This window comes from Leopardus geoffroyi, chromosome B3 (assembly GCF_018350155.1).
Source record: "Leopardus geoffroyi isolate Oge1 chromosome B3, O.geoffroyi_Oge1_pat1.0, whole genome shotgun sequence".
In the NCBI taxonomy this organism is placed as follows: domain Eukaryota; kingdom Metazoa; phylum Chordata; class Mammalia; order Carnivora; family Felidae; genus Leopardus; species Leopardus geoffroyi.
The window spans coordinates 42,185,174-42,212,032 of NC_059337.1; the positions used below are offsets into that span (position 1 = coordinate 42,185,174).

Consider the following 26,859-nt stretch of genomic DNA (forward strand, 5'->3'; position numbering starts at 1 on the left):
TGAGGAGACCAGAGACCGTAGAAAACACATGAGAAGCTGACAAAAACTGAAGCTCCAGCTTAGCCAGGGAGGGCGAGCAGTTCCTGGATGGGGAGGGCCTGGGTATGTCATGTGCAGTTTCTAATCCCACCCCTCCCACCCTTTCACAGGGTGAGCCTTGCTCTCTGAGCTTCCTTCACAACATACAGGACATAAGGGGTCTGGACACGTTGATTTCTAAGATGCTCTGCGGATTGCACCCTGTATGGGTCTAAAAAGAAAACAAAAACTGGTCTCTATAACTGCAATTGTAAGCCTCAGGCAAAGATGACAGAGATATTAAATGAGAGAGGCCGTTGCTAGGATAATGGGGCCTACAAGGCAAAATTTGGGGCCTGTGAATGAATCCCATTCCACTGCATCCAAAGTGTTTTAGAGAAGGAAGGAAGGAAGGAAAGAAGGAAGGAAGGGAGGGAGGAAAGAAGGAAGGGAGGGAGGAAGGAAGGGAGGAAAGAAAGGAGGGAGGGAGGAAGGAAGGAAGGGAGGAAGAAAGGAAGAAAAGAAGGAAGGGAGGGAGGAAGGAAGGGAGGGAGGAAAGAAGGAAGGGAGGAAAGAGGGAAGGGAGGGAGGAAGGAAGGGAGGGAGGAAGGAAGGGAGGAAAGAAAGAAGGGAGGGAGGGAGGAAGGAAGGGAGGGAGGAAGAAAGGAAGGAAAGAGGGAAAGAAGGAAGGGAGGGAGGAAAGAAGGAAGGAAAGAAGGAAGGGAGGGAGGAAGGGAGGGAGGAAGGAAGGAAGGGAGGGAGGAAGGAAGGGAGGGAGGAAAGAACAAGAAATCACAGAGTGGCTACTCTCTGGGAGGTACATACAAGGATCAAGGGAAACAATGGAGTGGGCAGCAATCTCCCAGTTTGTGGAATCAAATGGCATGGACAGAAGGCGCCTGATATCCAAGAAGATTCCATGTCAAGTGAAACTGCCCCCTGCACAGCAGTGTCTCCCAGAGCTTGTATAAAGTGTGGAGGTCAGTCACATACCTTGGAGCCACACCTATCTGGTCAAATTCCAGATGCCGAATGAATACGGCTGTGGCTGGAAAAACTTGAGCTGGTGAGGCTGTCTTCATACATCCCTCAGCAACACACCTTCCGTTGGAATTTCCCTTCCTTGTCTCAGATGCCCAGGGTTATTTATGCTGCAATGTGGTGCCTGATTAAGGCTAACCCTCTCCAGACATGGCCTCCGTTCCATAATTTTCTAAATGTAAGGTTAGTTTCTTCTTTGTGACATCTACTCTGGGAGCCACTCCTCACATGTGGCTATTCAAAATTTCAATTAATGAAATACAAAAAAATATGATTCCTCAGTCACACTAACCACACTTGCAGTGCTCCCTAGCCATGTGTGGCTAATGGCCACCGTATTGGACAGTGCAGATAAAGAACACTTCCATTATCACAGAAAGTTCTACTGGACAATGCTGCTGTAAACTACTCCTGAGCTTTATTTACTTGGCAACATATCTGACCAGTTACATGAGCGGGTAGGAGGGGGAAGTATTCGGAATGCCTTCCCACTTCTCCCTCCACATGTCTCCTCCGTTGGCAAGTCTGCATATCACTCTGCCTTCAGATACCATCTGCTGTTCTCTGGAGAACATTCGGGCTCTGGCAATCTCTGTACCTCTCCTTCCGGCCCTTCGCCACCACACATAGCCAAGTCTGTCTACCATCCACCGCTGCTGAAATCCCCCCAACACGGTCCCAGATTGCTTTCAGAGCAGCTGAAAAATAATGCGTGCCTTACGTCTGTTTGGGTTGCTAAAACACAAACCACAGACTTGGGTAGCGTATGAACGACAGAAATTGCTCACAGTTCTGGAGGCTGGAAGTCCAATGTCCGAGTGCCAGCACGGTCGGGTTCTCGTGAGGAACCTCTTCCAGGTTGCTGACTGCCTCGCTTGGCAGAAGGAAGGCAAGTCAGCTCTATGGAGCCTCTTTTATAAGGGCACCAATCCTATTCCTGAGGGATCCATCCTGATCACCTAATTACCTCCCAAAGGCCCCGCCTCCAAATGCCATTGCACTGGGGGTTAGGATGTCAACATATGAATTGCGGGAGGATGCAAACATTTAGACCACTGCAATGGTTACTGCTCATATTAATCATGATAGTGCGATTCTTCAAGACCGTGAAGGTTTACACGACGTGGTATCACCTTACACTTGCCAGAATGGCTGGAATAAAAAACACAAGAAATAGCAAGTGTTGGTGAAGATGTGGAGGAAAAGGAACCCTTGTGCGCTGTTGGTGGGAATGCACATTAGTGCAGCCACTGTGGAAAGCACTGTGGAGCTTCCTCAGAAAAATTAAAAATAGAATTATATGACCCAGCAACTCTCACTCGGGGTATTTACTAGCAAAGAAAATACAAATGCTAATTTGAGAAGATATATGCACCCCTATGTTTATTGCAGCATATTTACAATAGCCAAGATACGGAAGCAAGTCAAGTGTTCATCCACAGATGAATGGATAAATAAAATGTGTTGCATACATATAAATATAACAGAATACTATTCAGCCATAAAAAAAACAAGAGTGAGATCTTACCATTTGCAACAGCATGGATGGATAATGAGAAGTGAAATATGTCAGTCAGAAAAAGACAAATACACATATGATTTCACTCGTATGTGGAATTTAAGAAAGACCCAAACGAACAAAGAGACAAAAAAGCACACCCTTAACCAGAGAGAACAAACGGGTAGTTACCAAAGGGGAGGTGGATGGGGGGACGGGGAAACAAAGGAGGACTGAGCAATGCACAGAACTGTTGAATCACTATGTTGTACACCTGACATCATGTTAATATAACACCATGTTAATCGTACTTAAATGAAACGAGAAAAATACAATTTAAAACGGCGCTGGGCAGAAGATCCGCCAAACCTTTTCCTGCTTGCCCTTCGTGCATCCAAACTGTGGTTAAGGAGGCGTCAGAGTCTCAGAGTTGAGGGCTAGGCCACAAGGCACGGTTTCAGTTCCCTGCCTTTCACCTGCCCGTGGTGTGCCTCTTTTAGACCCTGTCCAATCCCCCTCAGGTACAATAGTCGTGGTAGGAGTGTTCAATGTCATCAGCTGTGGTACTTGGGGGAATAGGTTTACTCAGCACAATGTGTCCTTAGGCCCAATTACTCCCCAGGCTCCCTCCTGGATGGATGCCTCGGGAGACCCTCAATTCAATACAGATTATTCAAACTATTTTTATTCGGTGACACGTGCTCTCAAGTTTCTTGTTCTGATTTTGTTTGAATGAGTTAAGCTCCTTTCAGGGTCCCCGCTTTCCTGAAATGCGGTGGGGGAGAACGTGGTACCAGACAGACCGTGGACTTCGGAACGAGACAGCCACTGTTGAATCACTGCTTTGCATATGGTGCCACCTTACCTGACAAATGGCCGCAGAAACACCTGCCTCCACGCTGTGGTGAGAGAACGCACGGGAAATTGCCTGCCCAGCCTCTGATCCGTGGCAGGGACTCAGCAAATACGAGCCTCCCTCCTCTTACTCCCCTCCTGCCCAACTCCAGGCAACAGCCCTTTGCACTTGAACCCAAATTCACAGTTTTGAGTTATTTTCTTCTTCGTCCAAAGGCTTTGGATGCAGCGGCTTGCCGTTTCTTCTTTACCCACTGATATTTGGAAAGACGAGGCGCTCTCCATCTGCACTTTTCTTTCCCAGCTGTGCCAATTCGTCTGCAAGCTAGCAACCCTTTATTTTGCGGCTGAGTTTTGTAAGGCACAAGTAGGGGCGGGTACTTCCTGCCCTGGGAAATGGCCCAGGGATGATCGTCTCTGGGGGTTCATCAAAACTGCTGAATTGCGATTCTCTTTGCCAAAGCCCCTTCTACAGGATGTGGAGCAGATGGCGGGGTGGCACAGTCCTAGGCTGGAGACACGCGCTCACAAACGAAGGGGCTCTGACGAATACGCCAGGATGGTGTGCCTAAGTCTCCAAAGAGGGGAGGGACACTCAGTATAGACTGACAGGCTGGTTACAAGCAGGGCCCCCTGCCCACATAGTGCTTGTGGCAGCTCCATATACCGGAGCCCTTGTTAATCAATCAAGGTGTCAATCCAGATGGCCAGTGAGGAAAGGATGGGGCCACAGGTGGAGGGTTGGGTAATGGAGCTGGAACGGCCTTCTCCTGCACATAGTTAATGTATGAGGCGATATTCAATCACCTCCCAGCGCAGCAGTTAGAAGCCCCAGAGAAGCTAACTATGCACCGAATTACCACCCTGAAGACCACCAGAGTCGGGCTGCAGCTGAACGATGGTCCCGGACTGGTTCCCAACCATCCAACTGGCCAGGGAGGATCTCCTAGGGGCTGGATTAAGCAGGCCCACACTCTTCCTTCAAGCAGAAAGAGACGGCTGCAGGCTTCTGTCTTGTGCCGCTGAGCGAGGGCGTCGAGGGATCACTTTCAATCCCATCCCACTTTGGAAAAGGCAGGGCTTTGGGAGGGAAGTCAGCATGGGGGACCAGGCCAGGGCAAGAACGGGAATGACAGGGGCACTGTCTGGGACCAAGGCTGGGGAGCAGAACCCAGAGTGGGAGCACCCATGTCAGGGACAGCTGCATTTCACCCACAAGTAATTGTGTCACCCAGGGCAGACTGCGGCGGCTGGCTTTGAACAGGGTGGCCGCCTTGGCCACCCTGACTCGAGGCTGTCGATCCATACATCCTGGTCCTCGTGGGGCCCAGCTGACAAGTCCCCGCCAGCCCTGGAGACCTCTACACCCACTTGGGGATGGGGGCGGGGAGCTCTCAGACACAAAGAGAATGGCCCATGTTCACAGCGTTCTCTGATTTGTTCTCTGAGGTCAGAGCGAGGAGCGGTTGGGACAGAAGACACCCTATTCATGGGCAGAAATGGTGTGCGCAAAATTTCAGGGGCGAGGAAAAGCATCACATATGTGGGGAGTTCAGCAAAGCAGGGGCATGTTGAACAGGCATGTTAACGTTCACGTGTTTCAGATGAAGCCCTCATCACCAGCTTCCCCGGATCTGCTCCTGTGCTCAGGCCTCCTCACCTGAGGATGAATAAAGGGACTCCATCCTTCTAGTTACCTCAAGCCAAATCCCCCCCCACCCCCGCTTTGTTTTTAAATTAAAAAATTTTTTCTTAATGTTTATTTTTGACAGAGAGAGTGTGTGAGTGGGGGAGGGGCAGGGAGAGAAGGAGACACAGAATCCGAAGCAGGCTCCAGGCTCTGAGCTGTCAGCACAGAGCCCGATGCAGGGCTCGAACCCACGAACCTCAAGATCACGACCTGAGCTGAAGTCGGTCACTTAACCGACTGAGCCACCCAGGCGCCCCTCAGAGCCAACCTCTTTAAAGTCACCTCCAGCCCTCTCAAACCCACATTCAAGGTCTCAGCAAGTCTCGTTTCTCCTCCTTCAGGCACTTCGCCATCTAGGTTTAAACCACCATGCACCATCCCGCGGGGTGCCTTCCAATCCATCCTCTGAACTGCATCCCGAGTGACCTTCCAGAACATCACCTCCCTTTTAAAATCCCCTCAGTGGTTCTCTACACCCCACAGGATAGAGCAAAACCTCCTTTACATGGCTTACAATGCCTTTTGGGATATGACCCCTTCTTATTGCCAGGCTCCTCCTCAACAACACTGCACCCCACATCCGGCCCCCATATAGACATACCATCCAGCCCATTCATTTGTTCATTTTATCAGTGACTCATGTATCAAATATGTGTTGAGGGCTTACTATGTGCTAGATTCTGTTCCAGGTACTGGCAATACAGCAATGAACAAAATAAATTATCTGCCCTGAGAAAGCTTATATGCTTGGGCGCAGAACCCCAAATAGGTAAACAGGCAAATACACAGTATGTCAACGATGATAAGGGCTCTGGAGAAAGGGAGGAGATGGTTGGCAGCAATTTCCAGCGCTCACCTTAATCCAACTGCCCCCTCCTTGCGGGCCAGGACCCAGCAGGGTCCCCCTCTGCCACCCCCTCCTCCCATCGAAGTTAGATGGGGTCACATGACCAGTTCTGACCAATGGTGTGTGAGCCTTAGTAACGCGTCAGCTTAGGGCTAAAGTGTTTGCGGGTGTGAGGGCTTGCACCACCCACTTTCCCTGCAGCAACAGCGAAAAGGCTTCGTGAGCCAAGGTAAGGAGACTGAGCAAAGGGGGTCAGGGAACTACGTCATGAACGGGAACGAATGGTGTAGGTCAGGCTTCTCAGACTTCGAAGCCCACACAAATCCCCCGAGGCTTTTGTGAAAATGCAGACTCAGTAAATCTGGGACCGAGCCCAAAATTCTGTGGGTCCATAAGGCTCCCGGGTGATGCTGATGCTACTGGGCTGCAGACCATTCTTGGAGAAGCAAGCATGTAGGAGAAGTCAGGGAAGAGGCTTTTCAGAAGGAGAAAGTGGTTGGCCATGGGATTTCGCCCTGCAATGACGGTCTGTCTCAGCAGGAGCACGGAGTGGGGAGGACTGAGGCTCTTGGGTTTAGGAATTCGGGGGCAAGAAGACTGACTGAGCATAGTACCCAGGTTTACCTGGACCGGGTGATGCCATGGTCTTTAGTCCCTACTATGGATTCTGAAAGGCAAGCTCTCTCCAGGAGCCCTTCTGGTGGAATGCACCACCTCCTTAGGGCCCCCAAGCAGGGCAGGGTGTCCCCTCTTCCACAGGAACAAGGGCAGGGCTGTCTGAGATGACCTCTAACTGATGCAGCTGGATGGGCATTCCCCAGGCTCTCCCTGTCCTGTGATGCGTCTGCACACATGTCTCAACCACCCCTCTGCGGGATGCGGTCATGCTGACGCCCGCCTCAGGGACTCCCTCAGCTGTAGTGAAGAGCATCTGGGACCCCCTTTGGAAGGCCACAGTGTGAATTCCTCTTGCAAGACAACCCCGCTTCTGACAAAGGCCCAGGACAGGGGGTTGGAGGGGATCTCTACTCCCCAGATTCCTCCGGCTCCATCCAAGCTCACAGTCCTCAGTAAGTCCCTCAATGCTCTCCCCCATATGACCTTTATTTTCATCTCTTATAACATCCTCCCAGCTGTCTTCCTCCATCCTCTGGCTTTCATCTGCGGCCGTAACAGTCGACACCCCTTTCCTAGAAGACACCTTGAAATCCTGTGCCTCCTTTCTCTACTCCCCTGTGTGGCAACGTTTCAAGGCCTGGCTCAGATTCCATCTTCTCAGGAAGCCTTCTCCGATTTCCCTGACAGAGTGAATCTCTCTGGTCTGTAGGAAGCCCCCACCATCCTTTGCACTTCTGTTTCAGCATTTCCCAGAGGCTGCTTCTGTTAGTTGGCTGGTTACGTGTGTGTGCTGGCCAGCCCATTTATGAGCTTCTGGGGGTGGAAGGCTTTGCCATCTTCGTCTCTGTATCTGGGGCTGCCGTGTATGCTTGCGCAGGTTGGACACTGCACAAGAGCCCCCAGCTTGGAGGTGCGAGGTAGTGGGATCTGATGTAGGCTGCACGTTGCTCACCAAGCTGTGCTCCCTGGCAAGGGCCTGTATTGGCCCAGAGGAAAAGGTGGGTTTTCTTCTGTCTTACCTAAAGACGCTGTACAGACAAGGAGGGGCCCAGTCTGTACCCTTCTCAACACCTGAGCATTTTGCTTTGCAGGTGACAAGAGCTTCATGAACGTTTGTAGGATCAATGCAGTCCTGTTCTTCAATGTGAGTGCTACACGGTGATTCAAGGCGACTGGTCATGTCCACACCCTATTTTCCAGCTCTGTCTCTGTGAAGTCCTTGATGGATTTACTTTGTTATCCTGAAGAGGCTGCATACTTCTCTGACAGCATGTAAGAAATCTGTCCAACATCGATCCCTTTCTGGAAAGATCTCAGCCCCTCCCCCACAGACAGCAGTCTGCCTCTCTCTGGCCTCACGTGGGGTCTTAGAGCCGGACCACATCTCTAGGTGGCTGGTGGAAGACCTATTACCAGTGAGGACTGGATCTAGCTGAACAAATAATTGTGCGTTTCTTTCCCTCAGAGTGAGAACTGTCCATTTTCCTATTTCCACCCTATTTCCATCCAGCCCTTAGTGTTGTCACAACTGCCTGCTCTTTGCCTAGCCCAGAGGGAGGAATCTTATTAACAGGAAATTTCCTTCAGGGGTGTCCTTCAGAGGCCACTTGGACCTCCATGTAGGGAAGCCACTAATGGGAGGGAGGAGGGGGGGAGGGGTAAGCTGGCCTGTCGCGGTCCAAGGGATGGCTGGTTTTGAACGTGTACCTCACTTGGAGAAGCTGTTCCTGAAAAACTGAAACTCCCCAGGTGGACCTTAACCTTTCAGCCTCCTGTCCTTCTTCCTCTGTCTTTGCTCCCCCTTCACTTTCCAGGACCCACATCTCTAGATGTCTTGGCTGGTCACCTTCCTTCTAGAAGTCTCTGCTCTTCTGCCTTCCACACCATGGCATACTCCCGGGCTCTCTGTATCACTTCCCTCTGGCGTCCTTCCTGCTTTCCTCTCCCTCTGCCCACCTCTCAAAAGCTGGTGCACCTCTAGTCCTACACTGTAGGCTTCCCTGCTTGGCCAATGGTGATGTGCCGCCTTGTAGCTTTTCTGTGCATCAACAAAGTACAAGTACACACACACACACACAGGTTATTTTTAATAAATATGGTATCCTACTAGGTGTATGGACTGTGCTCTTGATTTCTAATGATAGCACCATCATCTCCTACCTAGTACCTGAGGCAGAAGTCTAGAATCCTCCTTGACTCTCCCTATTTCTGTGCTTTCCAATTTAACCTCCTCAATAGTTCTGGAATTGTCCTTCTCTATTTTGACTATCTCTGTCCACTCATCACCTCCTACCGGGATTATTACAATCATTTTCTAAAATTGGTCTTCTGTCTCCAGGTTGGCCTGTTTCAAATTAATCCTGCATATCAATGAAATGGTTTTTTGAGATGAAATTTATATCACACAAAAGCCATCATTTTGATCATTTTAAAGTGTACAGTTGTTTTTGGTATATTTCCAAAGTTATACACCCATCCTCATGATCTAATTCCAGAATATTTGAGCAGTATTTTTGCAATTCTGGTCCTTCACCTATTGGTGGGATGTGAAAAAAAGTTAATAGTTTTGGATCATTATGGTTTTTAAAATTTTTTTTTAAATGTTTATTTACTTTTGAGACAGAGAGAGAGAGAGAGAGAGACAGAGAGACAGAGCATGAGGGAGGGGCGGGGGGGGGGGGGCACAGAATCCAAAGCAGGCTCCAGGCTCCGAGCTGTCAGCACAGAGCCCAGCGCAGGGCTCAAACCCACAAACCGCGAGATCATGACCTGAGCCAAAGTCAGATGCTTAACCGACTGAGCCACCCAGGTGCCCCACATTATGTATTTTTTTTTAAACAAAGTAGCCATAGAATAGATCAAATAGAATAGATCATGGAGCATTGTAAAAGGTGAAAAGGGTAACTATTATTTCATGGAACTTTTGTTTCTGTTAGACTTTTTTTAAAGTATATTAGTGTGTATGTAGTATGTGTTTACTGTGGGTCATGTTAAAAAGAGGGGGAGAGGGAAAACTGCCATGAGTCTATGCTGTGTAGCTAGAGTACGTCCCTCCCCTCACCTAATGCCTGTTCGTGGTTCTCTAGCTTAGTCACTTGTTAACTAAGAAATACTCTCTGGGGCGCCTGGGTGGCGCAGTCGGTTAAGCGTCCGACTTCAGCCAGGTCACGATCTCGCGGTCCGTGAGTTCGAGCCCCGCGTCAGGCTCTGGGCTGATGGCTCAGAGCCTGGAGCCTGTTTCCGATTCTGTGTCTCCCTCTCTCTCTGCCCCTCCCCCGTTCATGCTCTGTCTCTCTCTGTCCCAAAAATAAATAAACGTTGAAAAAAAAAAATTAAAAAAAAAAAAAAAAAAAGACTCTCTGAGGGGCACCTGGGTGGCTCAGTTGGTTAAGCAACCAATTTATTTCTCCTTAGGTCATGAGCTCACGGTTCGTGGGTTCGAGCCCTGCATCGAGCTCTTCACTGAAGGTGCAGAGCCTGCTTGATGTTCTCTCTCTCTCTCTCTCTCTCTCTCTGCCTCCTCCCCACTCATGTTGTCTTCCTCTCTCTCAAAATAAATAAATAAACTTAAAAAAAAAAAAAAAAAGAAAAAAATACTCTTGGGGCACCTGGGTGGCTCAGTAGCTTGGGTGTCTGACTTCAGCTCAGGTCACGATGTTCCCGTTCATAGGTTCAAGCCCTGAGTCCAGCTCTATGCTGACAGCTCAGAGCCTGGAGCCTGCCTCCGACTCTGTGTCTCCCTCTCTCTCTCTGCCCCTCCCCTGCTTGCACGCTGTCTCTGTCTCTCAAAAATAAGTAAACATTAAAAATGTTAAAAAAAAAAAAAAAAAAAAAAAAGAACTCTTTGAAAGCATTATGGGCTAGCCACGGCTCTAGGTGCTAGGGACATAGCAATAAAGAAGGTAGATAAAAACCCCTGCCTTGGTCCAGTTTATATTCTAATCGGAGAGACCTAATAAGTGCTCTGGAAGAACAAAATCAAACAGGGTCAGGGGTTTAGGAGTGTGGAATGAGAGAAGGAGGGTGTGGCAGTTTTGAAAGGAGGGTCAGGGCAGGCTTCACCAAGAAGTAACATTTCAACAAGACTTAGAGGAGGTGAGAGAATGAGCCACATAAGTATCTGGGAGAAGAGTGTTTTGGGCAGAGGAATAGACAGTGCAAAGGTCCTGGGGCAGGAGTTTCCTGGCTTGTTGGAGGGCTCAGGAAGAGCTTGTCAGAGTGTGCAGTGCGGGGCGGAGGCAACAGAAAACGATGAGGTCAGAGAGTCAGCTGGAAGCCAGGCATGTGGGGCCTGTGGGCCACTATAAGGACCTTGGCTTTTACCGTGGGGAACATGAAGGCCACTGCAGAGCTATGAGCAGAGGAATGACAGGCTCTGGGTCACATTCTAACAAGATCATTTACAGGATTCGTGCTCCTTAGGTTGAGGTTTGAGGTCCCTTATATTTTGTTCCTGACTACTGTTCTACAGCCATTTCTTGCTACTTCCATCAGCAACAGCAACATGCTCTCGTTTTTTTCTATGTACCGTGATGTCTCCCCACTCTGGGAGTCTCTCCACTGTCCGTCTCCCTGGAAGTTCACTCCTCTTTGGCCTGGCTCATCTCTACTCATCCTTTAGCACCCAGCCCAGATGCTACCCCCTGTTATAACCCCCTGCCCTTAGGCTGGGTGATGTGCACCCCCCCAACCCTCTAGAACCTTCCACGTATCTCTGTCAGTAGTTTACTTTATAGTACTGTAACTTCTGTGTTAGCTTTCCTGTACATCTCCGATTCCCAGGGGACATGGGCTCTTGCCTTTTGCATCTTGTGACCCCACCATCCATACCTAGAACAGTGGTGCATGTGGTTCAAGGATGCATGAATACACGAATTGCTGTTAAATCCGCTGTTGCTTATGAGGACTCAGTGAGCTCAAAATCAATGGCTCAAGACCACAAAGTTCAATGCTCCCTGTTCCTTGCTCAGTGCACCTCCTCAACCAACACACTCCTCTCCTGGGTTCTCTGAGGCTTTCCTGGTGGAGGCGGAGGAGGGATGTGATTCCCCATCATCCCTGGAGGAGTTTAATAGATGAGACAAACTGCTCAGTTGGAGGGGTGCAGGTGGGGAAGGTGCTCCCAGAGGAGGCGGCATACCTAAGGTTACGCTGTGCTCATTGAACTTGGGGGTCCCCTTGCAGTGTTTGGCTCTGCATCGAGATAAGTGCACACTGATACTTCACCACGTCCATTGTATCTCCTCTCAATGGCAGATTCCCTTTCACCCAAGGTGCTTCCTCAATATTAGACCCAGAGAAGGGGGGCCAGCCCAGTGTCCCTGTGGCCCACGGCGCAGACGGGGCTTTGGTATTTTTGAGAGCAAACTTGGGGATTCTCCTCCAACATCTGGGGGAATCCTGCCCCCGGTTACCCTACCAAAGCTCGGAGGTTAGGGAGGGAGAGAATCAGACTCCCCCAGTAAGTTCCACTCTCCTGTAGCGAGAAATACTCCCAGACACACACAAGGACCGGACACTGTTGAAAATGAAATAAAAATTCAACACACCATTTTTCTCCTGATGGAATCGTCAGCTTTCCTTTCTTTCTCTCCTTTCTTCCTACAGGCAACCAAGAATCTAACTTTTCTAGACATACCAGAAAGCCCTTCTTCCAATAATTTTTGCAGCCTAGACATACCGTTCTTCTTCCCAGGTCCATTTCCTTATAAATATTCCAAGGTGAGGCTGCCAGCGGGTGATTTATTTACAAGGGGGTATCATTTCCTGCCGCTGTGAGTGGTGTCCATGCAAATGGCTGACTACAGCTCTCACCAAACTCAGCCTCCTTATCTATTTTAGATGAGACCAGGGCAATTCACTCCATCTCTAGTTTCAACTCCAGCCGAGCTAACAGGATTTCTGCTTTATAAATGTGAAGAATATGAAAAAGGGGAAAACTGTAGAGACGACAAGCCTAACGAGTGGCTATTCTGATAGCCACCATTACTCATGACATCTGAATGCTGTCACAGGAAGGGCAGACACACGTTGAATGCCACAATGCTGGAGCCTCTCCCAAAGTTTCCCCAGCCAAAAAGGGAACATTACAAAAGGGACAAGGAGAGCCCACCTGCACACTGCCAGGCCAGTCTTACTAAAGCGCTGCTCTGTCCAAAGCCTTCCCGGGCCTCCTCATCCCCTCCCCCATGGTTCTGAAGCTTTTGGGGATCGAGGACTCCTTTGAGATTTCCCGGAAGAGTATGCCTATGCCCACGTGTGGACCACTTCTGCTTGGGATCTCAGGAGATACAGTGGAGTGCAGGGCAGCAGGTATAAGGCAGCAAATACTGAAGGAGGCCAGAAGGGCGGAAATCTTAGGGGACTGGGAGAGTCAGGCCCGGTGGACTTGGCTACACAGAGGAAATGAGAAGTGCTTCTGGACAGGAGATATTCTTGAAGGTGAAGGAGCTGAGATTCAGATGGCTTGCTTGCAGAGGAACAATGAGGGGAAGAAAACTAATGTTTGTCCAACATCTACTATGTTCTAGTCACTGTGATTGGTTCTAGAGGGACAAAAACGGGTGTGGTCCTTCACCTGAGGGAGCACAGGGTCTAGTGGGGCAGGCAGCCAAGACCCAGGGTACCATTCACAATAATACGAACCAGAAGCATCAGGGAGCAGTGGTCCGAACATAAAAGCCTGGAGGCTGTAGACGGGCTGCGCTGGATGGGTGCCAATGCCCCCTGAGAATCCGCATCACCAGGGCAGAGGGTTGGCTGCCTCTTTCCAGTTAGGGGTTGGGTCACAAGGGCCGGGACCGGACCGTTGACTCAAATGGGTGATGCCTCAGTTAGGGTTTTTGGAGATCTTGTGGTTCCAGCTGGTTCCAGCCCCTTTGACCAGACGCAAGGTGGGGTCATATCTTGTTTTCTGGTGTGGTGACTCCGCTAACCAAAATAACTCGTGCTGGCAGGAGCTCTTTCTGCAACTTATGGGCTGAAGATGGGTATCCTGGGAAGGGCAAAAACTGCCAACCAGTGAAATGTGAGGACTCCTCCATCTGACTCAGCCAGTAAGAGAGAGAGAGAGAGGCAGAGACAGAGAGAGAGACAGAGAAAGGGGGAGAGGAAGGGAGTGAGTGGATGCGAGGGATGGTGAGGGAGGAAGAGAGATGCTCTGGAACTAAGTGGGGCTTCCTCGAGTGCTGAGGATGACAAGTACCTCAGTTCCTGGCCCAGCAGCTGGGGAAGTCACAGGATGCTGACTTCCAGTGAAAACAGCTTCTAGGTCCCAGGACTCACGATGCCCTCCAAGGCACTGCAAAGCACACCTGCCAGGTGTTATCATCCCCTGAAAATGGATTCCTGTTGGGGCGCCTGTGTGGCTCAGTCAGTTGAGCATCCGACTTAGGCTCAGGTCATGATCTCACGGTTTGTGGGTTCGAGCCCCGTGTTTGGTTCTGTGCTGACTGACAGCTCAGGACCTGGAGCCTGCTTCGGATTCTGTGTCTCCCTCTCTTTCTGCCCCTCCCCTGTTCACGCTCTCTCTGTCTCTCTCTCTCAAAAATAAATAAACATTTAAAAAAAAAACCTTAAAAGCAAAAAAGAAAATTGATTCCAGTTGGGTAGCTGCTCCCCTCTTACAAGACCCAGAAACTACCCCTTTAGTTGGCTCCTGTGTGGTCCTGCATGATCTGTTACCAGGGTCCTCTTGTCTTGACCCTCAGGTACAGGGTCTGAACATACACCTGGCTGAATCACTTACCAAGTGCCCTCTCCAAAGACCGCCTTATTCGGTGACTTGGAATCTGACAATGAGGAGGGATGCTACCTACCCTTCTTGCCCACTCACATCCAATCCACCCACTGAGGCTCACTCGTTTCATTTCCACTTCTTCCACGGAGCATCAGCAAAGGAAGCTCACACTTCAAAAATGGGTCTGACAGTATGCTGGGTGCTAACAACATCATTTCCTTTCAAGTAGACAGCAATCCCAAGACACAGCAATTGTTTAGCAGATGAGAAAGTTGAGTTCAAAGAGCATAGATGATTTGCCCGAGGCCACACTGTTGGTTAGGGTAGAGCTGGAATTTGGACACCAGTGGCTTCTGTGGCCTTATGCCCAGTGTCACAGTCACATGTCTCCCTCTCAAAGTCTGACCATGGTGCTGGAAGCCTAGACAACTCTTCTGAAAATGAGGATTATTTTATAGGACTAGCAAATGGAAGGAAGCCTTCTATCTGATGTGATTGGGACAGGTAGTTGGTTGATTAATAAAAAATTTTGGTTGTTCCGGGAAATCATAAAACAGGACACATATAATCTTATTTTGATGTGAATCCAAGGCCTCTCTTTTAAAAAAAGCCCTCGGATGACCATTTTCCCTGTCTGTCTCATATAAGCTCATGATTTCCATGTTCTGTTTTTATAAAGAGAAGAGAAACTCAAGTTACTTGCAAAAGAATGCGAGTGCAGAATCCTTCTATGTTTATACAAAGCTCCTCCTCTGTGTGTGTGTGTGTGTGTGTGTGTGTGTGTGTGTGTGTGTGTTACAGTCATCTTGTCTGCATTTTATTCCGTAAGAATTTTTAGTGACTCACCTTTGTCAAGTTTTCCCAAAGCAACATGTGTGTCATAAAACAGCAATGAACTTCTTTTGTTCCATACCCCTCTCTTTGGGTTAAATTGCACAATTAAAATGCCAAGTGTAAGCAGCATAAACGGGTTTGGGAACAAAAAGAATTGATTCTTGGTAAACATTTGATAGGAGCAGAAGTACAGAGATGCATCACAGATAAGCTCCTAGCTGGGGGCAGCGGTTGGTGGATTTATGCCAGGGAGTGGGGGCTGCTGAATCTGACCAGTTGGTTAAGGGGAGTTTGGTTAAGAGGCTCTGCACAGGACTTGACAGATCATTGAGGTGAGGATCAAGTGTAGACACCAGGTGTGAAAGGCTTTAGTGAAGTGGCATTCATATACTGCACCCACATGCCCCTCTCCCCCACTCACAAACCCTTCTGTCCTGGGGAACACTAGAGGGCCCCTGACCGGTGGTCAAGAGGCCCAGATCTAGTTCCAACTCTGCCACTAACTGCCTCTGTGAGTTTAGACAAAAGGCTTAATCGCCTCACCTAGGTTTTCTTCTCTATCACCCAAGGGATTGGGTGACACTGTCTTGAGAGGCTCTTATCGTTAGTTCTGAACATCTCAGGGCCAGGCTTCTTGTTCACGCTTTTCCTTGGGTATCTCTGTCACCCCCAGGGTCATAGCATGCCCCCCAAAGTTTATCAACAGCCTCCCCTGTGTCCTGGGTTGAGCAGGAGACCCACACTTCCTGCTGTTGACTTGGATGCCATACAAGCAGGATGAACAGATGAAATTTCTTAGACCTACTAAATCCAAAGGTATATATTCAAACAATAATTAAGACCATGTGGTTCTGAAGCAAACAGACTCTCATATAACACTGTAATATATGATAAAGGCAGTATCACAAAAAAAAAAAAACAGTGGGGAAAGGAAGTAACGTTCAGCGCTGGAAAAGTTGGGTAGCAGTTTGGGAAAAAGTCTTTTAGACTCATATCTCAAACTATACAGTAAAATATATGTATACCTCAACACAATAAAGGCCATATACAACAAACCCACAGTTACCATCATATTGAATGGTGAAAAGCTCAAATCTCTTCCTCTAACATCAGGAACCAGACAGAGATGCCCACTCTTACCACTTCTATTCTGCAAGGACCGGAAATCCTAGCCACCCCAATGAGGCAAGAAAAAAAAAAAAAAATAAAAGGCATTCAAATTGGAAAGGAAGAAGTAAAACTGTCACTATTTGCAGATGACATGATATTATATATATAGAAAACCCTAAAGACTCCATTAAAAACTGTTAGAATAAATGAATTCAGTAAAGTTGCAGGATGCCAAATCAGAATACAGAAATCTGCTGTATTTCTATACACTAGTAACAAACTATCAGAAAAAGAAATTAGGAAAACAATTCCATTTACAGTTGTATTAAAAAAGAATAAAGTGCACAGGAATAAATTTAACCGAGGAATAAAAGACCTATACACTGAAAACTATAAGACACTGAGGAAAGAAATTGAAGACAACACAAATAAATGGATATTGCATGCCCGTTGAAGAATTAATATTGTTAAAATGTGCATACTAACCAAAGCAGTCTATAGATTCAATGCAATCCCTACCAAAATTCTAACGGCATTTTTCATAGAAATAGAACAAATAATCCTAAATTTTGTACAGAATCATAAAAGGCCCTGAATAGCCAAAGCAATCTTAACCAAGAACAACAAAGCTGGAAGCATTATGTTTCCTGATTTCAAACTGTATTACAAAGCTACCATATCAGCAAAGTATGACATTGGCATAAAAACAGACACATAGATGAACGGAACAAATAGAAATCCCCAAAACATCGAGCTCCCCCCCACCACTGCCCCCGCAATTGGGCTCACATTGACAATGTGATTGGGATTCCCTCTCTCTGTCCCTTCCACACTGTCACTCCCACTCTCTCTCAAAATAAATAAACTTAAAAAGAAAAAAACAAAAGAGAAAGCCCTGAAATAAACCCACGTGTATACAGTCAATTAATTTATGACAAAGGCACCAAGAATGTACAATGAGTGAAAGCCAGTGTCTTCAATACACAATATTGGGGAAACTGAACATCCACATGCAAAACAAAGAAACTGGATCACTGTCTTACAGCATACACAAATTTTGACTCAAAATGGACTAAAGACTTGAATGTAAGACCTGAAACCATAAAACCCTTAGAAGAAAACATAGTGATAAGTTCCGACATCATCCTGAGTGGTGATTTTTTTTGGATTTGACGCCAAAGGCAAAAGCAACAAAGGCAAAAAAAAAAAGTGGGACTACATCAAACTAAAACACATCTGCACATCAAAGGAAACCATCAACAAGATGAAAAGGCAACCTACTGAATGGGAGAAAGCATTTAACATATATCTGATCAATGGTTAATATTCAAAATATATAAGGATACAACTCGTACAACTCAATAGCAGGGGAAAAAAAATCTGACTAAAAGTGAGCAGAGAATATGAATAGACATTTTTCCAAAGAAGACATACAGATGGCCAACAGTACATGAAAAGAGCTTCCATATCACTCATCATCAGGGAGATGCAAATGAAAACCACAATGAGGTATCGTCATCTTACGCCCGTCAGAATGGCTAGTATTAAAAAGACAAGAAATGACAAGTGTTGGTAAGGATATGGAGAAAAAGGTGCCCTCATGCTCAGTTGGTGGGAACGTAAATTGGTGTAGCCACCATGGGAAACAGTATGGAGGTTTCTAAAAAAATTACAAATAGAACTATCATGGGATGCAGCAATTCCACTGCTGGGTATTTATGCAAAGAAAATTAACACATTAACTCAAAAAGATATATTACCTCTATGTTCACTGCAGCATTATTTAACAATAGCCAAACTATGGAAACAACCTAAGTTTCTCCAATGGATGAATGAACAAACAAAATGTGGTGCGTGTGTATGTGTATATATACATATAATATATTAATATATACACACATATGTAATATATGTTAATATGTTATATAATTATATATAATATATGTAATGGAATATTACTCAGTCGTAAAAAAATAGTGAAATCTCACCATTTGCAACACCAAGGATGGACCTTTGTGGGCATTTGGCTAAATAAAATAAGTCAGACAAACAAAGACAAATAGCATATGATCTGACTTACATGTGCAACTATCTAAACAACAACAACAGCAATGATAATGACAACAACAAGCTCATAGATACAGAGAACAGATTGGTGGTGGCCAGAGGCAGGGGCAGGAGGGTGGTGAAATGGGTGAAGGGGGTGACAAGGTACCAGGTATAAAATAAATAAGCTCATGGACTGTAATGTATAACATGGGGACTACCGTTAATAATACCATATTATATGTTTGAAGGCTGCTAAGAGAGTAGATACCGAAAATTCTCGTTACAAGCAAAAACATTCTGTAACTATGTATGGTCCTGAATGTTAACTAGACATATTGTGGCGATCATTTCACAAAACAGTAGTCTCCTTATCTGCGAGGATATGTTCCAAGACCCCTGGTGGATGCCTGAAACCACAGAGAGTACCAAACTCTCTTAAGTTTTTTCTATACATATATAGCTATGATACAGTTGAATTTACAAATTAGGCACAGTGAGAGATTAACAGCAATAACTAGTAATAAAATAGAACAATTACGACAATATGCTCTAATGAAAATTCGATGGATGTAGTTTCTCTTTTTCAAAATACCTTATTGTACTGTACTCACCCTTGTGATGATGTGAGATGATAAAATGCCTACATGATGAGATGTAGTGAGGTGAATGGTGTGTGCATCACGACACAGTGTTAGGCTACCACTGACCTTCTAATGATACATCAGATGTTCTGGACCACGGTTGACCACAGGTAACTGAAACCATGAGAAGCAAAACCAGAGATAATGGGGGGACTACTATATACACAAATATTGAATCACTATGTTGTACACCTGAAACTAATATAATGTATGTCAATTATACCTCAATTAAAAAATAAATGGTGGATTATTCTTTTTTTTTAAAGTCTATTTATTTTGAGAGCGAGTGAGTGAGCGAGCATGGGGGAGGAGCACAGAGAGAGAGAGGGAGGGAGAGGGAGAGACAGGAGAGAGAGAATCCCAAGCAGGCTCTAAGCTGTCAGTGCAGGGCTCGATCCTATGAACCATGAGATCATGACCTGACCAGAAATCAGGAGTCAACCAACGGATGAGCCACCCAGGTGCCCCAGTGATGGATTATTCTTAAATTTAAAACAAATTGCACTAAGGAAAGTCGGGAGAAAATATAACTGAATGTTGTCAAAGCCTCAGATAGAGGTGTCTGTGAAGTCTAGAAGCTACAGATAAATTCACAAAGGAAAAGAACAATAATTTCCATATGTAAAAATAGGCAAAGTATTTGTAAAATAAAGAAATAGGCAAAAAGGGGAAACATTTTCAGCTAAGATAAAACATTAATGGTTAATATATTTATACAGAACTCATACCCATTACTAAGAAAACCCATGAGATTCCAATAAATAAAGGGGCATAAATCATAGATAAGTTACAACAGAGAAAATTCAACTGGTATGGTAAAAAGCCCAACCCTTCTAGTAGTGAAATGAATGGAAATTAAAATAAGGACAAGATCCACTAACTGAAGCAGAACATTAAAATCCTAGCATGTCTAGTGCTGACGAGGATAGAGGTGACTATCAATCCCAACCCTTTGGAAACTGATTTCACTTCAAGAAATTTTAAAATTATTTTGTTTTTTTTTGGGGGGGGGGGCAATTGCTTGAAAAACATCCTAAGAAGATAATGTTCAGTATAGATAAAGCTTTTTCTAATGAAGAAGTTCATCACATTTTTTATGGAACACCATACGTGTTACAGAAGAGGAAAGAGTTAAGTATTATGTGGCACACTGACCCAATAAACTGTTTTGCAGACATTAAAAGAATCAAGACCACAACGCAGTGTGTAACATGGAGAGTATGGTTAATAACATAACAGCTCTGTATGGGGATAGATGGTAACTAAATTGATTGTAGTGATCACTTTGTAATATATACAAATGTTGAATGAATGTTGGCCACCTGAAAGTAACATAGGATTGCATGCCAACTATATGTCAAGAAAATAAAATAATAAAGAACTCTGGAACACTATGAAAAAAAAAAAAAGATTCCCAACTGTAACAAGGGTGGGGCGCCTGGGTGGCTCAGGGCACCTCGGTGGTTCAGTCGGTTAAGCATCCGACTTTGGCTCAGGTCATGAGCTCATGGCTTGTGAGTTCGAGCCCTGCGTCGGGCTCTGTGTTGACAGCTCGGAGCCTGGAACGTGCTTCAGATTCTGTGTCTCCCTCTCTCTCTGTCCTTCCTTATTCCCACTGCCCCCCCCCCCCATTCACTTTCTCTCAAAAATAAATAAACACTAAAAAAAAACTGTAATAAGGTAGAAAATTAAGTTTACATAGCAATTCAGTGAATCTCTTTGAGCTTCAAGTTTCTTTTTACTTCATGTTATTTTAAGTGAAGTACAGTTGACATACAACGTTCTATTAGTTTTCGATATACAACATAGTGATTTGACGATTCTACACATTATGCAATTGAGCTTCAGGTTTCTTCTTAATGGTAATAGTACCTTCCTCCTGAAATGTTGTGAGGACTGAACGAGATGGCCCGTGCTCTGTGTTTAACCTGGCATGAGCCATGGGAAGCCTGCAGTAACTGTTGGCTAATGTTATGTTCATAATTGGCAACTGCAGATAATAAATAGCTAGAATGGAGGATGAAAAAATAATAATAGTTCTGTTAGGGGGGTGGGGTTTACAGGTGATCGTTTCCTCTCTTTTCCAAACTTTATATATCGTGGATACGTTTTGTTTATAATCTTATCAATTGTATTGAGGTATAATTTATATGTCATAAAACTTACCCATGTGAAGTATACCATTCAATGATTTTAAAAAATATGTATCTAGTTTTGAGAGAGAGAGAGAGTGCACATGCACGAGCAAGCGGGGGAGGGGCAGAGAGAGGGGGGCAGACGATCCAAAGTGGGCTCTGTGCTGACAGCTGCGAGCCCGATGCAGGGATTGAACTCATCAACCCCGAGATCCTGACCTGAGCCTAAGTCGGGGCTCAACTGACGGAGCCACCCAGGCATTCCCATTCAATGATTTTTAATACACTTACAGAATTGTGCGACCATCACCACAATCCATCGCCAGGAAAAGGTCCCTCATGCACCTTTGTAGTCACTCCTCATTTGTACCCCAGCCCCAGGCACCAGCTGCTCTGCTTTTCTGCCTCATAGATTTCACCTTTTCTGGATATTTCATGTAAATGGAATTGTACAATATAGGGCCTTTTGAATCTGGTTAATTTAAATTTATAATCTTAGGAGTTAAAAAAAAAATAGCTTGCTACGGCTGTTGTAAAACAGAAACAAAGTATGTATTTTCCCTACAAAAGGGAAATAATAATGTGACATGATAGAGTATATCATACTGCATCTATAAACGTATCAGACTAATACCTTGCGCACCGTAAGCCTATACAATGTTGTACGTAAACGAAATCTCTCCTTTATTTTTAAATGTTCTATTTATTTATTTTGAGAGGAAGCATGAGGAGCATGAGAGGGAGAGGAAGAGGAAGAAAGAGAGAGAGAGAGAGAGAGAGGCAGAGAGAGAGACAGAGAATCCCAAGAGGCTCTGCCCTGCTAGTGCAGAGCCCAACACGGGGCTCAGTCCCACGAACTGTGAGACCACGACCTGAGAAGAAATCAAGAGTTGGACACTTAACCAACTGGACCACCCAGGAGCCCCTAAATTATCTCTCAGTGAAACAAAACAAGACCAAAAGCAACTCCTGAGTGTGACGGTTCTTTACATTGGACCCAGCCTAGCAGTGTCCACCGGGGTTCTGGCAGGAAACAGACGACCCCTCATAAAGGTCAACGGAAAGGAGTTTAATAAAGGGACTGTTTGCAGAAGGGTTGGTAAAATTAAGGGAACCAACACTGCAGCATCCAAGGCTTCACCAGAGAGATGTTCCCACTTCTAGGCTAAAAGGAAAGGGCAGTGTTCCTGGAACCTGGAGAGAGCTGTAGCCACAGAGGACAGGCCACCCGGTGGGAGCTGTGGCCTGGGAAGGAATGCAGGAGGCCGCCACCATGGCCTGCAGGGAGGGAGCCGGTGGGTGGCAGGAATCAGTATTCCACCCTCACTTTCCATGTTCCCTCTCACCTTCTACTGGGACCCCCCTGTTGGCTGAACCCAGCTGGCAGGCAGGAGTGTGAAAGCCCAGGTAACACAGTCCCTGAGGTCAGCTTCCAGGGCAAGAGCAGGGCAGAGAAAGGCCAAGAACGAGCTCGCAGAGGCCACAGAGACAAGCCAGCACACAGCTTTCCCACACGTGTCTCCCACCCTCTCTACCTTCCTCCAGCACAGGACTTAATCACAGTGAAGGACCCTGAATGCTTTCCCCAGACCACAGATGTTCTTTCTGGATTCTGGACCTCTTGGGGCTTCAGGAAGATGGCTTCCCCAATGGGTATTTTATTCTTCCACAGAGCATTAGCATATTTCACTGTAAATATGTGTTGGCATGACCAACTCTGACAGGAAACCATTGCTTCCCTGGAGGGGAATGGCTGTTCTATTCATGGTGCCTGGAAGGGTACCTGCCACACGGTGGGTGCCACATAAATATTTGCTGGACCGAAGAGAGTCCTCTAATTCTTTTGTGCTTCCCCCACCACCCACAGCACCAACCCCAGTGCTGGCAACTGGCTTAGCGGATGGATTCTGGTATCCTGGTGAGAGATGAATAACCTCAAATTTTCAAGTTTCCTTCTGGGACAATTCAAGTCCATTATGGCCTCAGATTTTAGGAATATGCTAATAACCTAATGAAGGTGGGACGAAAAGGCACGGATGCCTATTTTGTACAGAGGCAAAGTGATTTCCTCGGTTTCGAGCAGCTTAAATTGCTTCATTTTCTTGGTGGCAGCTATCCCACATGAAGTCAGCGTCTCTAACCGTTTTTTCTTGGCCCTGAAAGGAGCTTGTCACCTCTGGTTAGGGAGACATCAACCACCCACGAAACAGACCTGACAGGGTATACATAAGACAAAAGAGTGAAGCGGAACGAACTCAAAGCATGCATATACAGCTAATAGGAACTCTGTCAACAGGACAGAAATTATCAGACATTTTTCCCACTTAGCTGGTTCTCAAACTTCTGCAAAAATCTTCAAAGGAAAGAAAAAGAAACAGTAATTTTCAGATTCAGTCATCCTCTCGGCCAAAATAGATGCTTCTATGGGCAGCCTCGAGGCCAGTGGCATTTCCTGACTGACCGTGGCCGTGAACATTCCATTGGGGCATCGACTTCCAAATATTGTCCCTAGCAGGGAGGCTCTAGGCTGACTCCCAGCCTCCTGGCCCCATGGCTCAGAGGATGCTCGGGAAGCCACAAAATTGGGATGAGTGCCACAAGGCAGGACGGAAAAATTCCCAAAGCTGGGCCGCAGGGCAGAGTTGTCTGGAAAGAGGAGAAGGGATGAAGTGTGGGAGGACAATTACTAGCTCTGTGGAAAAATACAGAATGAATCCAACGTCACCCAGATAACCCTGAAAATCCCCTTCCAGGAACAGTCCAGAGAGCAGTGGGGAGTAATGAGAAGATGATCCTCTGAGAAGAAGACCCATTTTCAAGTCCTGGCTCTTTTTCTGCCATTTACTGGCTGGGGGACCTGAGGGTTCTTAGGAGTCTATAAAAAATAATTTCCTGTTGGCTCCTTCCGAGGAAGGCAGCAGAACGTAGTGGAAAGGGCATGGCTTTGGAATCCTACAGATTTGAGTTCGAATGTGAGTCTATTATTTACTGGAATGCGCGATACTGCTTTTACGTAGGATTTTTAGCCGGGCACATAGCCACCAAGGTAAACGCTATGTTTCCCAGCCTTCCTCATGGTTGTACATGACCACATGACTAAGTTCCAGGATTGTGAGTGAGAGTAGGTGTTTGGCTTCCTCATCTGCCCAGAAAGTGACGAAGTATGTCCTGCCCTCCCCCCTTTCCTGTTGTCTAGAAAGCAAACTTGGTGGGCGACTCACTGTGGGTCATACAAGTGCCCCAGGTGACTGACGGAAGCAAACACAATTCATTTCTGGAACGATGCAGTGACTCTCCAGGCCTCAATGAATTCCACAAAGTTCCAAGGCACATAGACTCACAGTAAAAGGCAAGACACAGACTGAGAAAAAAAAAAAATATTTGCAAATCACGTATCTGACAAAGGACTTTGTCTTAGTTTGGGCTGTTATAACAAAGTACCATAGATTGGGTGGCTTATAAACAACTGAAATTTATACTCAAAGTTCTGGAAGCTGGAAATCTAAGATCGGAAAAACAGCATGGTTCGATTCTGGTGACAGCTAGTTTCTTGTATCCTCACATAGCAGAGAGAGGGCTAGAAAGCAGTCTGGAGTCTCTTTTACAAGGGCACTAATCCCATTCATCAGGACTCTAGCCTCATGGCCTTATTACCTCCCAAAGGTCCCACTTACTAATATCATCACATTGGGGGGTTGGGATTTCAACGTATGAATTTTCAGGGGGCTCAAACATTCAGTCCACAACAGACGTGTATCTGGAATATACAAAGAACCCTTTCAAGTCACTGATAAGATACACAACCCAATTAAAAAGTGGGCAAAAGGTTTGGACAGACATTTCACCAAAGAAGAGAACCGCATAGCAAACGAGCACACGAAAAGTTGTTCAAAATCATTAGGGAAATGCAAACTAAAACCACAAGAAGGTATCATGTCACACCTACTACCACAGCTATCACCAGAGACAGATAATAACAAATGCTGACAAGTACGTGGAGAAATCAAAATCCTCAAATATTACTACTGGCAGGAAGCTATTTCGGAAAACGATGTGTCAGTCTCCTAAAAACTTAAATTTACGCTATGACCCAGCATTTCCACTCTCAGAGAAATGAAAACATGTGTCCACCCAAAGACTTATGAAGTGTTCACAGCATCCTTAATCGTAACAGCCAAAAGGAGAAACGGGCCATTAGTGGAGGGATACGCCAAATGAACTGCATCCATACAATGGAGAACCAACTAGAATGCGAAGTAAAGATGCCACACAGAAAAAAACCACATGTTATGTAATTCCATGCATGTGAAATGTCCGTAAAAGGCAAATTGTGGGAGATGGGAAATAGACTAGTGGTTGCCTGGGCCCAAGAGTAGGATAAATGGGTACAAAAGGTCTTATTGGGGTAACATAGAAGTTCTAACACTCAGTTATGGTGATGGTTACAAAACTTGGTAAACTCATTAAAAACCATTGAATTGCATACTTAACATGGGTGAATTTTATGAATGTAAACGATATTTCAATGAAGCGAAAAGACCCAGGTTTGCAGCCGCTGTTAGGCTGCCATGGCTTCTAATGCCTCGCCGAGCTCCGCCCGAAGCACAAGGGTAGGTAAATAAAGAGGTGTCCACGAACGACGGCTCCTACAGAGCAGATCCACCAGAGCCTGCGAACCCACCAAGGGTAAAGCCCAGAGGAAGCCACTTGCTACAAAAGCTACTCGCAAGAGGGCGCCCTCTCCTGGAGGGGTGCCGAAACATCATCGTCACAGGCCTGGTAACTGGCCCTCTGGGAAATTAGCCGTGATCAGAAGTCCACTGAACTTCGCACCCGCAAACTTCCTTTCCAGCAGCTCGTGCGAGAAATTGCTCAGGGCTTTAAAACAGATCTGTGCTTCCAGAGAGCAGCTACTGGTGCTTTGCAGAAGGCGAGTGAGGCCTATCTGATGGGCCTTTTTGAAGACACCACCTGCATGCTATCCATGCCAAACGTGTAACCATTATGCCCAAAGACATCCAGCTGGCACACTGCATATGTGGAGAACGTGATTAAGATTCCACTAGGATGGGGCGCCTGCGTGGCTCAGTTGGTTAAGTGTCTGACTCTTGATTTCTGCTCAGGTCATGATCTCAGGGTTCAGGAGTGTGAGTCCTGCATCTGGCTCTGCACTGATGGTGAGGAGCCTGCTTGGGATTCGCTCTCCCTCTTTCTCTGTCCCTCCCCTGCTCGCTCGCTCTCTCTCTCTCTCTCAAAAATATAATAAATAAACGTTAAAAAAAATCCACTATGATGGAAAACATTTCATTCTTAAAAAAAAAAAAAAAGAACTTCTCTTCTTTTTGTTATTGGTAGTTCTGAATATTACATTTTTTTCCCCCATGGGGTCAAAAGGTACCTGAGTATCTGACTGCGAATGGGAATCAGGCACTGGCAGTATTTCCATTTTCATTTATGCGTGAATTTTTAATACAAATGCAGGGACTTAAAGCATTAAATCAAATCAAAACGTTTCTGTGAACACACCTCAGCAATTCAACTTTACAACAATGATAAATAAACCTGTTACATTTTTCTGGACGACGCCAACATTTGGATTTATTTTCTTTTTTTAAATATTTATTTTTGAGAGACAGAGCACAAGTGGGGGAGGGGTAGAGAGAGAAGGAGACCCAGAATCGGAAGCAGGCTCCAGGCTCTGAGCTGTCAGCCCAGAGCCCGATGTGGGGCTGGAACCCATGAACCACGGGATCATGACCTGAGCTGAAGTTGGACGCTTAGCCGA

General features: G+C 46.2%; 1 pseudogene; it reads left to right on the top strand.

Annotated features, from left to right (window-relative positions):
• Positions 1-4,258: 4,258 nt before the first annotated feature.
• LOC123583628 lies at positions 4,259-26,129 on the top strand (annotated as a pseudogene).
• The last annotated feature ends 730 nt before the right edge of the window (positions 26,130-26,859 follow it).